We start from the raw sequence: 16,284 nt of genomic DNA, 5'->3' as shown, positions 1-16,284 counted from the left end.
TGGCCAGTTACTTGGGGAGTCCCGCTAGAGGAAGCCCGACAGAACGGCTTCACATGCTGGTTCTGTGACGGCTCCTCCTTTCACGTTGGGGGCTCCCCTCGGACAGGCTATGGCGCCGTGCGAGTGAGCGACGCCCATACCCTCAAAGGTCCAGCCCGCCCCCATTCCAGCCAAGCGGCTGAGGTGCAAGCGCTTCTGGCAGTGCTTGAGTTTGAGCCCCCAGAAAGCCCACTTGCCATTTACACAGACTCGGATTGGACGGCCAAAGCCGCCACGGTCTGGCTCCCGGTATGGCAGAATCAGGGGTGGAGAGCTAGCGATGGGAAACCCGTAGCCCACCTACAGCTATGGCAGCAAGTAGCAGCACTCCTCCAGTCCCGCTCAGGCCCAACACAGGTGGCCCATGTCAAGGGACACCAGAAGACAAATTCAGAGACCGCTTATTGGAACGACCAGGCAGACCTTGCAGCCAAGGCAGCCGCCACTGAAAATGCTCCCCTACCGGAATCAGCCACCGACTGTCCCCTCCGCCCTGTCACCACTCGGGCACAAGCCCGCAGCCAAGCTCAGGGAACCGCAGGAACACTAGACCTAGCACAACTGCAACTATCTGACCCAGAAATAACCAACCTCCTAGCCGCAGGAAGGGATCAGACAGGGAGACTCATGATCAGAGAAGAGGAAGGCATAGTTTGGGCAGTAGATGCAGCCGGCGAACGCCATTGGGTAGTGCCATTGGAAGTTAGGGCTGACTTAATTCAGTTTGTCCACGAGCAAGGACACCGAGGCAAGGATCTGACTCTGGAAAGGGTAAAAGAGGTTGGTTGGTGGCCTGGCATGCGCACCGAAGTAGCGCAATGGGTGGACAACTGTCTGTCCTGCGCTATGGTCAATGCAGACCCCACCGGACCTAGAGCTCCCCTCCAGCATCAGAGAATTGATGGACCCTGGGCGCGCATACAGATTGACTTTATCGGCCCTCTCCCCCCCACTGCTCGCGGCAATCGCTACTGCCTCACTGTCATAGACCCCTTTAGCAAATGGGTCGAAGCGTTTCCATGCAAGCGCAACAATGCAGCCACCACAGCCAAATTACTGTTTAATAATGTTTTCTCGCGATGGGGCATCGTGAGAGTCATGGACTCTGATTTAGGCTCACACTTCATCGGAGAAGTAACACAGGAGCTTTGTAAAGCACTGGGCATCCAGCAACGTTTCCACATAGCCGGCCACCCCCAAGCTTCAGGCGCCATAGAAAGAACCAACCGGACCCTCAAGGAGGCTCTCCGCAAGATGGTTCGCTCCTCCGGGAGAGACTGGGATGAAAAACTCCCCATAATCCTAATGGCCATTAGAGGCACTACCGCAGTTCACGGGCTCACACCCCATATGGTAATGACAGGGCGAAGAATGCAGCTCCCGGAAGCCTTCTGGCTAGATACGCAGCTCCCTTCCGATATGCAGCCCGTAGTGATTAATGATGCTTGGGTCCAGGATCTGCTCTCATCCATACACGCCGTCCACATGCAAGTGGCCCAGAGGTTGGGCACAGCTCAGAAAGATATGGACCGCAAATTAGGATGGGTCAGGAACCCCAGGCAGTGGGAAGAAGGACAGCTCGTTCTGTACAGGAAGTTTTCGCAAAAGGCGCATTCACTAGCAGCCAAATGGCAAGGCCCAGTCCCTATCACAAAAAGAGTCTCCCCAGCTGTCTATCAGGTAGCCATCCAAAGAAAGACAGGAGGAACGTGGCTAAAATACTTTCATGCCTCTCAATTAAAAGAATGGAAAGGGAAGCCGCTGCAAACCGCCCCCCCCGTGTATGATCCTGGGGGAACCACCACCAGCCCAGCCCCCCTCTGCCCAGTGATTCGCCAGATATCACTCCACCCTGGGCCAGAGATACCGTGTGTCCCCTTAGATCAGACTTTTTTAGCTTTAGAATAAAAGAAACAATAGAATATGTAGATATCGGTGTAAATGGTAAAAGTTTTTCCAGTTCTATTCTTTGACCTCATTAGGCGGGCCCCACAGTTGGGACCCTTAGGAGAAGACACGGCAATCAAAGCCAAATAGGACCACCACCGAAAGTGATTCTCAATTGGATTATAAGCCGCATGTTCGGAAAAAAATTGCACAGGCAAAAGAGATTTGCTGTGTGTGGAGGTGGTTGGAGAGGCTTTGGCCCAGGAGTGAATGCAGTCTTCCAACGTTGAAATCACCAAATAAGGTGATTTCTTTGTTTGAAAACATTTCACCCGCCGTGCTGGTGAAGATCCCGCATCTACGTAGATTCGGGGTCTCACCTGCCAGACCCACGCTTTCGCATGATGGTCGGCTTTGGCTTTGAGGGCCGTGCCTCCCCTGGAAAAGGTCCCCCAGATAGCCCAACACCTCTCTTTTACTAATGTTCATATCCGTCATGGTGAGTTGCTATACGGCGCCACCATCCAGTACGCTTTAGTGCAAAAGTAAAAGACCCGCCAGTATTTTGTAAATATGTTACCTCTGGAATGTGTTATTGAGGTGCGTTCGCTACGCACAAGGGGCAGCGTGCCTCATTTACATAGCCAGGATCCCCCGCGCCAAGATGACCCCCAAATAACCCAGACCCAGTGGCGCCGACAGATCTCGGCCGCCTCCGCCGCTTTTCGATAAACGCCGCCGAGCGCCTTCGGCTCCATTTCGGCCCTTTCCGCCAGCAGCCGCCTGCCCCACGTAATCTTTTCCCTTGCCCGTACCGTATAAGGGAAAAGAAGGGGGGGAGACATGTTGAAGTTATAATGAAGCCCTGCCAGGCCTTCCAAGTGAGGGCAACCTAAAAGTACCCCACACCCGTATGCCTCTTGCTCCATGTGTTTTTCTTTTTTTTTTGCTCAGTGCATTTTTCGTTTGCTCAGTATATTTTTCTTTTTGCCCGGTGCAACCTTTTTTTTTTAAACCAGAAAATGGGGCCTCCCGAGGGAGTCCCTCCAAAAATTGCTAGTCCTGCAAACATATGACGAAGGCCTATTTTTGAAAAATTAAAGCGAGGGCCCCCGTCTGCAGCAACCCTTATAGTCAATGTAAGCCGCTCTTTAGTTTTCTTTTCTTTTTAAAACGGCAAGGCCAGGCCGAGCCGGACAGATAGCTCTCAGCCCGCAAAATAAAAGTAGCCCGCCACCGAGCAAGGGGCACCTGAAGGCCACATAGCCTAGGCACCCAGGGACCCCTGGGGCGAGTTTGCATAATCCCGCCTAACGCACAGCCGACCCTTGCTCGACGCAAAGACGTCCCCCCTGAAATATACACGCTTTAGGAAGAAGCCCCCGCACAGGAGTTCCCCAGAGCAACAAGCTGGAAGGCTCGCTTAGTGCTCCGGGACTTCTCGTTCGAACCCCGCTTAACATACAGTGCTGGCAGAAATACGCCCTCCCTTTTCCACGCTTTACTTTATTCTTTATTTTGCTGCAACAAACTCAGGGAGCCTGTACTTATATCCGCAGGTCTCCCCAGGATATTTTCACCACAAAAGGAAAAGGAAGGCCAGGAGATGAGGCACCTGGCTACTCTGTGTTTGCTCGTGCTGGCAGGCACCCTAACAGAGGGACGCCCGTCCAAATTAATGCCCTACCCCCACTGGAGATGTATCAATACACTGGCAGGAAATGAAATGATGGTCTGCAAAGTTGTGCAGCAGAGCAATATGACCACCCCCACGGACCGCACTAACTTCCGCAGTTGTGAAGAGCAGTGGATCCGACCCCCAGAGCTTGTTATTTTATGTGTGGGAGTAAAAACAATGTCCCAAGAGCTAGTGTGCTACTCGCCTACTGACACAGTGTCACCACTCGCTCCGATTCCCTGTATGTTTCTCCCCCGCATCAGGCCAGCCCCCACCGCAGTCCCGGTGGTAGACAAATATACCACCCCTGCCAATTTCGAAACCTCGCCATTTGTCACTGAGGCTTTCGGACCATACTGTGAAGTTGTTTTAGTGTCGGCCGCAGTATGGAAGGCAGGAGACCCCTTTAGAATGACCATCCTACTAGGCACCACCACCACTGAGTCTGCATCAGTCACTATCACGCCCCCTTCAGGCGCAGTTCTCTCCTTTGCTATAGAGCGCTGGGAGAACCTGACCTGGATTGTAAAAGAGGAAGATCTAGCCAAACACGGCCCACCCGATTGGATTCTGGTTCAACAGACGCCCGAATGCCAAACCAAGCCCCTAGTAGAGAAATTTCACCGGCTTGGGCTGCTCTTTGTAAATTTGACTCACGAACCAGGCAATTATTCCTTGCTGATCCGGACCCAGGAGACCCACACCATCCAAATTGACCCTTTGATTGTTAGCAATAAGCAATTAAGCCAAGGCGGCACGCATATAGTGGGCTCCCATGTTTTGAAAACTGACATTCGAGAGAGAGTTCTAGTCCGCCCGCAAATGTCTTTAAAAGAGATCCGCATAGACTTAGCTGAGCTAAATGTAACCCAGAGGCTGCCGCAGTGCGCTCCCTATCTGGAGGCCGGTAGCAAGGGTTGGAATGCATGGCTACAACTGTGGATCGATCCCTCCCCCTCTCTCTCGCGTGCCAGACGAAGCATTGCCGACTGGACTGCTCCTGCAGCCGGAGGCTTAGCAATCATGGATTCGGTCAATATTGAGACTCTCGCTAATAAGTTTGCCCATGTTACGACTAGCATCTCTGACTTAGGTAAACCGGTGGTGCAGTCCCTAAATTCCATTTCGAATGGGCAACACGAGATCAGCTCCATTTTAGTTAACTGGGAGAGTCAAATTGAAAGAGATTTTTCTCTGCTGCTCAAAGGGACACAGTCTTTTGAACGCAACGTGTCAATAGCTATGGCATGTATGCAAGCCCAACAATTAAATCAGGCTGTGGCCATGGGGCTAATTCGGCAAGCCATGGATGGGCACTTGCCCCTGGAGATTAAAAGATTGATTATGCCCAAATTGTCACCCATAGAACTGGAGCTTGAATCCTGGTGGTCTCTCGTAAATTCCTCATTCTCACCGACCACCCAGGAGCTTAAATTATTTTTATTAACGGCCAGTGCGCACGAGTCATTCCACGTGTATCCAGTCGTGCCTCTGGGACTCCAAGTCAGCGACACCGAAGTCCTCTACGCTCGCCACCCCGACCATTGGGCCCGCTTCACCCCGACCGGATGGCAGCTCGTCAGCCTCCAAGGGTGCCAGCATCGAGACCAGACCGGCTTCATTTGCCAGGACCAAGCCTTTGCACCTCATCACCCCTGTGTAGCCCCGCAAGTCGACGCCCTCAATGAGTGCCCTTTCGAGGTCGTCCGGGAGAACAGCTCCGCGGTGGTCTACATTGGAAAAGGATGTGCCTGCGTGCGAACGGCCTGCGACTTTGTGATCCTGAACTCGTTCCAGCTCAAGCCCGTGATCCCGGGAGTCAATCGCTGCTTTTGCAACCTGTCTTCGGTGGCAGCCTGCGACTTCACCTACATGGTACCGGTCTGGACCCAAGAAGAGATCCTGGTGGCACCCTCCATCTATCGTTATGTGAAGCCTGTCGCCCTTGGCATCGGTCTGGAATTAATCCACGAGCTCCTGACCCACCCGCAGCTTCACCGCACCCTCCAGAGCATCCAGAGGGACGGGGACACCACTGCTCTGGTTGTGTCCCACAACGGAAAGGAGATTTTGGATCTTGTCCAGCGGATTAAGACCACCGGCGAGCACTCGTGGTGGGAAACCCTCTTTGGCTGGAGCCCCACTGCCACTGGAATTTACAATTTGGCTTTGCACCCGATCATCGTTATTTTGGCCTTTCAAGTTCTGTTGTGTGCCTCACTGCTTTATTTGGGCTGTTGGAGCCGCCGACAGCTCCAGCAACTCCAACTGTCCTACCGTCTGGATCATTACAATCCAGACCTCCTCTTGCCCTAATGGTTATTCTTGGCGCCCTCCTTTAACCCTCGTTTGTTTGCTTATGTTATTATGAACTATGCTTGGATTTTATTATGTGTATGAATCCTGCACCGGCCCCATGGACGATTTGCTGCTGGACACCGCTCCGAGGCCCTCTTGTGGACTAGGGGGGGACGTGTTTCTCTGCCTCCCAGCCCACGGCCCGTCTCCAAACGACCGCCAGCGGCACTACCTCCATGAGGACTAGAACTGTGTGCCTGAAGCCCTTCTCGCCGCCTGCCGACCCTGCTCTGCGGATTGACGCAGACAGCAAGGGGGGGTGGAAGTGTGTTTTGGAACACATGGACTAAGTTTGCTTGTTCCTGTATATATGCAACCCAGTCCAGCAGCTGTACTGCGGACTGAGCCGCCTGTGATCTTTGTTACTCTATGGTTTTATGAGTTTCCCTCCACTGCTTTTATGAATTTTAACTCCCATGAATTTAGCCCCGAACTAGTCCCTCTCTCTATCTATTGCAAGTGCGCCCATGAACTTTATCCCTATGAATTTGATTTTAACCTCAGGAATTGCCTTTTTAACCCGACTCCCTCCGCCGAGGTAATTCTAGCATATCTATTATTTTATGAATTTGGTTTTAACCGGGACCCCTCCTGAACGGTCTCTTTTAAAGGTTATTTTATTTCTGATTTTAAGCTCGATGAATTTGGTTTTAATCTGACTATATGAGTTGGTCTTTTAATTGCAGAGTGTATTTTTCTGGCCCCCATGAACCCTTCCGCCGCTTACCCCCCCATGAATTATTTCTCCGCACTTGCTTTTACTATTGCTGCTATCATCTATGAAATCGGTTTTAACTTCCTGAATTATCATTTTAAACCCTATGTATCTATGTATTTATGATTTTAACCATTTATGAACTAGCCTACCCTCAATGAATTATGCCTTGCTTGCACATTTCACTTTACCTTGTATGAATTGCTTTTAATCCTACATTCATGAATTGAACCATGAATTGTCTTTGCTTTTAAATCCTATGCTTATGAATTAATCCATGTATATGAATTACCCCTGGTTTTAATGCTTTTAACCCACCATGAATTCCGTATGAATTACCTCCCGCCATGAATTGATCAATGTACCCAAACATGAATTGTTGTTGTTTATATGCATGAATTGATCATTGCTGCCTATTACTATGAATTACTATTGCTATGAATTATTACTATTTATTCTGACGGTTGCACTTAGCACACCCCCTGGTGTGAACCCAGAGACCTGCAGCCCATTGGCTGATCTAAATTGCACTTATTCGGTTAGGTGGTTCTCCAAACTAAATTTTTGAGTGACGCCTCCCCCTCCTTCCCTTCCCACTCCTTCTTCGCTCGAAGCTCGACCACCGGACATTGCCGACCACCTCGCCTTTGAAGTCAAGTTCGGAGACCCGCGCGCCTGACGTCCCGGGGTCTCCGAGGGGGGGAATTGTTGCCAAGTAGGCCCCCTCCCCTGCTTTGAAGCCTGCTATGAACTGTGCTAAAGTTTCCTGCGTTGCTGTTTTACTGCTACACCCAAAGACTGCTTTGCACGTGTGTGTTCTGATACACGTGTCAGTTTCCTACCTGCGTGTCAATTACCTTGCTTCTGCCATAGACTGTGTAGTTTACTGACTCCATGTTTGGTTAACTGCACAAAAGGACTCTCTTTCTGGGCAGCCCTGCCCTGACCTGTGTCTGGAATTCCCAGTGTGCGTTTGGACTTTGTTACAAGTGTGCCCCGTGCCTGCACTGCCATCTGCCACGGACCGTGCCTGTTCCCTGCCTTGGACTGTGTTTTAAAGTGTTGTTCCCGCTGCCTCCATGGAAGCCTGCCTCATATGGGCCCAAGCCGCTGCTAGCAGCCGGGCGCCTGCCGGGGAAACCTCCAGCGAGCCTGGCTAGGCGCTCCCTGGTCAGTTCCCGCCTGGAGCCTCCCGCGGGCCGGTCGCCGAGCTTGCCCTCGCTACCGGGCAGCCTGCTATCCAGCCCCAGCTATGCCCAGCCGGCATCCATGTTCTCAGGCACCCAGAAGACCCAGAGGAAGAGACTGCTTTGAGAAGCCATTTCGGCGAAGCGGGCACACCACGTCCGCAGCGAGAGTACCTCGCCCCGCTCTGCATATCTTAGGAGCCGCCCCGGAGAAGGAACTAAGTGCCGACCATCCCAAGCACTTAAAGAATGCATCTCAAAGAAACCTCCGCATTCCAAAGCTGATGACATCAGGACAAGCCCTGTCCGCTGGAACATCCTTTCAGCCCACTTGGATTTCCCCCTCCCTCTTTTGTCCCCTCTTCCTGAGGTGTCACTTATCACAATCTGATTACCAAAGTGGCCCATCCAAGCCATTCAGTAGCCCATTAGACCCTTTGTTTTAATCTGTGAGAACCACCAAGTACAGCACCAGCCCCAGGGTACGTTTTGGGGTATTTAAGCTGGTCTCCCAGACCACTCGGTGCTTAGGCCATTCCTATCCAGACCCCCCCCTTGCTGCCCGTGGCTTAGGCCATTCCTATCCAGACCCCCCCCTTGCTGCCCGTGGCTCAGGCCATTCCCTATCCAGACCTCCTTGCTGTCCGTCTGTGGTCCCAGTGCTGGCATTGGGCCACCCTCGCTGCTGCGTCTCTGCTTCGCTCCAGGATAAGTGAGTATTCCCCCTATCATCGTTGGGAACCAGCTAGTGCGAACGTCTCTGTATTTCCTACTCTGTATTTCTTAGACCTTGTATGTTCTTTGTATGATTGTGCAAGCTAGGCTTACGCTACACTCAATACACGTGTTTGGACCTTACTCCTTGTCTGCCTCTTTTTCACTAGAGTGTCTGGGATCGGGACCTCCGTAAACATAGGTTATGATCCTCGCTTAATATTAATAGTTACAGACTGCTGCAGCTAATTCCCCATTATAATAAAGAGCAGTTCTGGTAACAAAAGGGTAAAATACTAGCTATCATCTTCTGTCCTATGCCTAACTTAACCAATGATGAAGCAATTGGAGTTCCCATTTTCTTTATATCTGCAGTAGTGTAACTAATCTTGTTAGCTAGCACTTCTATGTCCATTGCGTCCAATGCTCCAGCTGCTAAACCTGATGCTCCCAATATAGTGTCCAGTCCTCTGGCGAAACGAGTCTTTGCCAGCTGAGCTGTATACCATAAATCTATCCAGTTTTTCCATCCTTCATGGCTTGTTGTAACATATGGAGCACATTCTGGAACTGCTTGAGATATGTTTAATCCTGTCAGATCCAATCTGATTTCCTTCAAAGAACGAACCGGAGTTAGCATTGCTCTCATCTTATGGTCCTTTTTCACGACATGTGGACCAATCAAAGGATGTTTCCGTGGTTTTATCAAATCATTTTCCCCTGCTAATACTTCAAATTGAAGAACTTTCCCTGGTTGCTGCAATCGATAAATACCAGCTTCTGCAGGAACGGATGAAAATTGTCGATGGCGCTGATATCGAAATGTTATGAATGGCTGTTGACGGTTACATTGGCTGCCATCTAGTTGTACATCCCATTGCGGCGGACCCCATTCGCCAATCTCAGTAGTATCTAACTTCCATATCGTCTGTTGGCAAGTTCCATTTATAATAAATTCTCTACCGGATGGAGTCAATAACGTACTGTTGAGATTTTGCCATTTCTCAGCCATCTGAGTTCCATTAAACCCCGTAAGTGTAAAAATAGGAATGTATCCTGTAGCCGTGAATGCAAAAGCGTTAACTTTCAAAACAGCACAATTTGTTTCATTGTTGGAAACCGTGAATTTCCCAAACCTTTCCCTTATAAGTTTCCCGTTGTAATGGTATTCCATGGAACAATCTGCTATTGCATTGGTGTCTTCTGGCTCATCTCCATTCCATATACAGATGTTGTGAGCATACCCTGGCATGTCTCTCAGCATGTGCATATGTATATGCCAAATCCTTCCCGAAATTGTCACCCGTGTTCCAATTAGTTCTTCCCCTGAAATTTCACAATCCATGGCATCATCTTCCCCTTGAGCCATCATCCAAACAATATTCCCTTCCATGGGATCCCATTGTACTAAACTCCTATCACACCAAGCAAATCTGTCAGGACATATTGCTGCTGTTCCTGTCAGAGTGCATAACCCAACTTCTGGTCTTGGAAGAGAAAATCCTTCCTCTCCTCTGTCATTTCCTGCTGCTGGGGAAATCATTGGTGGTCCCACCAAATGTCTTTCTCCTGGTGCAGGTTCCCCCTCTATCTGGGTGTGGGTGTCTAAATCCTCTGATTCCTCAACAACATCTCCCTCTCGTGGAGGATGGATTGCCAAATGTGATGTTGGAGTTGCGGCTGGTATTTTGGGGGGTGTTGGTAAATTTGGTACCAGTGGTCGAAGAATTGCTCTGCCTATACACTCTTCTATGAGATCTCTGTCTCCCACTATCTTTATTGTGCATCCCCCTGTATCAGAGCATTGGGCTCTTGATTCCCGTCTAGGCCAAATGCAAGTGTATGAGTCATTATGTGCTTCAAGAACGATGCTTATGAACAGCAATGCAGTAGTCTCTGAATGAATGAAGGGTTTTCCCTCATATGGACATCGCTTTCCAGTCTCACTCACCAGTATCACTCAGAGTCTGGTGGGTATCCAGGAAATCTGATATCTTTTGCAAGCACCTGTGAACAGACCTGTTCCACAGACATCGTCTATGCCGGAAGGGCATCTTTCTGGGTGTCCCCTCTGCACTATATCTGAAACCTTAGTTATCAATTCATGAGCATTTTGTAACGTTTGGAGCACTGGTTGAGCTTGTGGGTTGTCTCTAGGTTCTGAGTCTCCTGCACGTGTTTCTCCCAGTAACCATTTGAACACTTCCGCTCTGGAAGCTTCTCTTTCACAACTCACCAGGTTGGTCTCCCAAACACATATTTCCCCTTCTGTTTGTAGTCCAAATAGATAAGGTCCTTCTAGACCTCCATCTAGAAAAACATGGGATGTTTTGCTTGCGGGTATGTGAACGTGACATTTTGTGTCCCCGTACTGCATTGAGAGTGTGCATGTGCTGTCGTGTAGAAGAAGGATGCTCATGTTCAGAATTGATTCGGATGGTCGTGGGCACTGGAATCCCTGAATTGTTGTTTTCTTTGTCACTCTACTGATTGTGGTTGTGTTCCACAAGCAGTACCATCCCCTTGGAAGTTCAGCCTGGGGTGACGTCACTCCCCAACCTGTCCTCTCAGAGGTGGGCGACCCCTCAAGTGCTATTGTGGATTCCTTTGTCGAACTGATCTTTTGGAGAATGTCTGTACTCGAAGCAAGGGGTGCTTCATCTTCCTCTTCCCCCTCTGGGTTACATGTCAGTAGGGAAATGTCCCACTCACATGCTCTTTCTTCCCACAGAACTTTCCCCATCAAGACTGGGTCTTGATCTTTTGCTCCTACAAACACATGTTCCATTTCTCCCACTGGGAGAGATATCTGACAATTTTTGGCCTTCTGTTGGATTTGAATGGAACATATGCCCCTGTGATAATGAAATGTTATACTCACCCGTCCTTCGAGGTGTTCCCATAGCTCCTGTGGTGATTCTCCACAATTTATCCCACTCACTCGAGTCTCTTGGGTAACTCGTTTCACATTTTCCAGATTCCAAACACAACTCCATGTATCGGGTAATTGAGCCCATTTCAAAGTATATGAAACAAGTGTGTCCGTCACTCCGGATCCATTATTTGAATCAGCTTGCTGATCAGGTGCGACGTATGTGTTGCCATTGGAACTTCCGGTGGTGGTACGATCCAAAAGAAAAACAGGACAAACAGCAAAACAAAAAAGAACAAACAGCAACAACACTTCACGCACATTGTGTCTCATCTGTTTGGTCCAATCTTTTCCGTAGAATCTTCAATCCTGAAAATAAATTGTACAATTCTTCTTGGCTACTATCTCTCTATATTCAAGCATAAAATTTTAAACTAAAACAAGTTATTCTTATACTATAGCATGCAATGACAACATTTTATCATAACAAGCAACATAACATTTTTCATGTAGAACTGAGAAAACTGGAAATATGCATCATGGTTCATTCTATGTTCCTTTCCAGGCTTTCAATTGAGATGAGTGAATCCATTTCCGTTTCGTGTCTTCAGCTACACCAGATGCTTTCTTTATTTCCACCAAGTATACTGTAGGTGAAGCTCTATCTACAATGTAGCATGGTCCTTTCCAGTTTGGAGCTAAAGGATGCTTCTTTTTTGAAAAATCCCGGTACATCACCTTGGATCCTATTTCCCACTCTATGGGATTCTTCACCCATCCCAGATACTTATCCATCCTTTTTATGTTCACTCCTAATTGATTTGCAACGTTCCTGTGAACTTCCTCCAGTCTTTCACTGAGCTGTTGTATCCAATGGTCTGTTAGCACCTTGGGCTGCCATTCATCCGGTATTTCTGTGTTTAGCCACCATTGCTGTGGAGTATTCATTATTCTACCTGTCATGACCTCAAAAGGGGTGTAACCATGAGAAGCAGTGGAAGCTCTGATGGCCATTAATATTGTGGGTAACTTCTGGTCCCAATCTTTACCATCTGCTTTCACCAATTTCTTTAGCGCTTCCTTAATTACACGATTTTGACGTTCTACTGTTCCCGAGGATTGTGGGTGATTTGATATATGAAACCTCTGTTTTATCCCCAAAAGTTGACACATTTCACGCATCACCTGACCCACAAAGTGCGTGCCTTGATCTGAATTCACGCTCTTTGGTATTCCTAATTTTGAAAAGACGTGGTTGTATAGATGTTTAGCGGTGGTTAGAGCTGTGTTGTCTTTCGTAGGGAGTGCCTCCACCCATTTTGAGAAACCATCTACCAGTACCAGGCAGTACTGATTCCCATTCTTAGTTTTTGGGAGTGGGCCTATGAAATCTATCTGCACATCTGACCATACTCCACTTGTCCTCTGATGTCTCATAGCTCCCTTTTTCACTTTAGTATCTGCATTTACCATAGCACATTTTAAACAATTGAGACACCATCGCTTCACATCCTGTTTTATTTGAGGCCACCATCCTACACCTAGGACTTGCTCTAAGGTCTTCTCCCAACCAAAATGAGCTTGATCGTGCACATATTGAATTAAATCATTTCTAACCTTCCCAGGAACTATCCATGACTTGGACCCCTCTTTTTCTGCCCAAACTACTCCTTCAGTTTTGCAGATAGAGTACTTACCATCAGCACTTCTCCCTTCCTTTAGCAACTTTTGAATCTCTGCATCATCTACTTGCAGCGTTTCCAAGTCTAGTATAGGAGCAGGTAGCATCCTAGCTTGTGACCTTGTGGTCACCGCTACCTTTCCTTCCTCTCTTGGAGGTTCTGATCTGGCAAGTTGCTTTGCTAATGCGTCTACCTTGTTATTCCAGTGGATTTCTTTAGATTTGCCTTTCTGATGTGCTTTTACCCACATGACTTTGATCTTTCCTTTCCAATTCTCAATACACCCAGCAATTTCTCTCCACAAATTGGCATGTGCTACTGGTTTGTCATCTGATGTACGCATGTCACGAGACTTCCAGATAGGTAACCATACTAAGAGTGCTTGCTTTATCCAATCTGAGTCTGTGAAAATTGCAAGGTTTTCAGTACTAGCTTCTGTATTGAACACCTCTCTTATTGCATTGAGCTCTGCAGCTTGAGCAGAGTGTGGTGTTACTATTCCACCCTTTTCTAGTCCATCATTTACCCTGATGCTGCTGTAGGCTGTTTTTGGGGTTCCCTTCTCATAGAAACAAGTCCCATCTGTACACCAAACCTGAAAATTCTGTTGTAGGGCTGCTTCCATTGAGATTCCTGATGTTACAGGCCATTCTATGTGTTTGTACTCAGGTAGAAGGCAATCGTGTTCCGTCCCTTGAATGATTAATCCATAGGGAGCAGGAGATATCACCTTCCCTTTTTCTATTTGGATACCTCGATTAATGATTGACAGTGACCAAGAGGCAATTCTGGCATTACTTACGTGGCCGTCTTGGATCTTGCCAGAGACTATATACTGTAGGGGGCTGTGAACTGTTTGAACGATGACCTTGCTTTCCCCCAGTATGTATTCCCAATGTCCCAGAGCCCAAAAAAGAGCAAGAACTTCTCGTTCACAAAAGGTGTAATTCTGTTCTGCACCTCTAAGAGGCCTAGATGCATAAGCAATAACTCTTTGTTTCCCATCTTGGGTTTGGGCCAGTGTTGCAGCTATTGCCCTATCAGTGGATGCCAACTGTATCTTATATGGCTCCCCCATCCGAGGGTATGCTAGAGCTGGTGCTTGTGCTAAATCTTGCTTTAGCTGGTCAAGTGCTTTTGTGTGTTCTGGACCCCATTCCCATCATCTACCTTTCTTTAATAGAGCCCACAAAATACGTGTCTTATCAGCAAAGCCTTCTATGAACTCTCGAGAGAAGTTTAACATTCCCAAGATGGCTCTAAGAGAATGAGCTTCATTGGGGAGTGGCAATTTTCCTAAAGCTTCCACCCTCTGTGTATCTGGAGTCCTTCCCTCCTGACCTAAGTGTACTCCCAGATATTTAACCTCTTGTTGTACCAGTTGTGCTTTATCCCAATTAATTTTGAACCCTGTGTCTTGCAAGAGTTGTAGGACCACCCTAGTTGCATCATGTGTGAACTGCAGACTCTTTCCTGAAATTAAAATGTCGTCCACAAATGAAGTGACCGCCCCTTTGTATTCTAAAGGGAGTTTTTCTAGCATTTGTACCACCATCTTGTGGCAGATCGTGGGAGCAGAATGGAGACCTTGTGGGACCCTCGTGTAGGCATATTGTTTCCCCTTGAATGTGAATGCAAACTTGTACCAACATTCCTCAGCCAGTGGGATGGAGTGAAAACAATTTGCTATGTCAATTACGCTAAAATACTTTGCTCCTCCTGTTATGGCTGCAATTACCTCTGGGTAACTGGCCACTACTGGAACTGTAGCTGGTGTGACACTGTTCAGAGTACGAAAATCTACTACTAACCTGTAAGTTCCATCCTTTTTCTTTACTGGCCAAATGGGTGAATTGTTAATGCTCTCCATTTGAACTAGAACTCCTTGATTTACTAGAGATTCTATAATCTCTGCAACTGGCTCCTCTGCCTCTTTGGGAAAAGGGTATTGCCTCTGTGGCTTCGGGTCCTTTCCCACTATTAACACCTTTGCATCTATTTTCCCACACTCATTTCTGTTTTTGATTCCCAGCTGAGGGAATTCTTTCATCCATTCCTCTTTCCCTTGAGGTTTTACTTCCTGAGGTTCTTTTAAAGCACTTGTTTTCTGTACTGAATAAACGGGAAGAGAGATGTCTCCCCCATCAGGCATCTGCCACAGGCAATCATTGGACAAATCTACCACCAACTGGTGTTCTTTTAAAAATGGGTTCCCAATGATTCCACATTCCTGATTGCTGGCCACACAAAATTCTATCTCAGTTTGCAAAGATCCTGTCTGAATGGGACAAAGATTCATTATTTTAGCAGAAGAATCATGTCCTGCAAATCCAGTCAGCTGTATTTGGTTTACTTCTTTTGCTGACAAACTTTCAGGTACATGTTCAGGGCTTAAAATGTTGACCGATGCTCCCGTATCTAGTAGGATAGAAAGAGGCTGTTTCTCCCCCTTCCCCAGTCTTGCCTCCAAAATGGGTCTTCCCCAACAATCATATGTCAAATCTACAATTCGTTTGGGGTACTCCTGGAGAGGGCCCCCCTATTGCTGCTTAGAGATAGAAAAGATAGAATTCTTGGGCATAGAAGAAAGAGGACTCTTACCTTTCAGGACTCTTGCACATGCTTGCGGTGCTGCCTGGTTCTGTGCCAATGCACAAGCTGCATCCTCTTGCTGTTTTATTATTTCAGCCAAACTTTTAATCAATTCAGTAGTGGGTTTCCTGTCCCATTTCTCTCTCGGTTCTCCAGCTTCCATCAATTTTTCCCATATCCCAGATCTAATTCCTTCATTCCAATCCCGTCTAGGTGGTCTTGGAGGGCATTCCCAATTTTGCACTCCTGAATCCTCTTGGTATCTCCTAGGTGGTGCATTTCTCCCCCCTCTAGGACTAACCCATGCGGTGTTAGGTCTGAAGTTACTTCCTGATGTATTTGTGTAATTGTTTCGAGGTGGACTAGTCCTGAAATTACGTTGTTGTGCGTCTGGTGCACGGTTCCAAGGTCCATTGTTAGAGAAAGTTACATTATGCAAGACCCCATGTTTGTCTTTTCCCTTTTTGTTTTCTGCCTTTCTGCTTTCCCTAAACAAGTTTCCTGCATTTTTGATTCTTTCCAGGAGCTCTGGATAAGTCATGGGTCCAACAACAATTGGT

At 47.9% G+C, this 16,284-nt stretch overlaps 1 protein-coding gene and 1 long non-coding RNA gene across 2 annotated transcripts in view; one reads left to right on the top strand and one right to left on the bottom strand.

Annotated features, from left to right (window-relative positions):
• The window catches only part of LOC129329652 (cystathionine gamma-lyase-like), an 86,975-nt gene that overhangs the window by 32,086 nt on the left and 38,605 nt on the right, over positions 1 to 16,284 (top strand). The gene's annotated exons all lie outside the window — the stretch shown is intronic.
• On the bottom strand, positions 8,880 to 15,942 carry LOC129329653 (uncharacterized). Its single transcript, XR_008597005.1, has 3 exons — positions 15,734 to 15,942; positions 11,460 to 11,819; positions 8,880 to 9,634 (listed from the first exon to the last, which is right to left on the bottom strand). It is a non-coding gene; the product is annotated as an uncharacterized LOC129329653 (long non-coding RNA).

This window comes from Eublepharis macularius, chromosome 5, assembly GCF_028583425.1.
Source record: "Eublepharis macularius isolate TG4126 chromosome 5, MPM_Emac_v1.0, whole genome shotgun sequence".
Lineage (NCBI taxonomy): Eukaryota > Metazoa > Chordata > Lepidosauria > Squamata > Eublepharidae > Eublepharis > Eublepharis macularius.
This window is presented reverse-complemented; position numbering and strand designations above follow the sequence as displayed.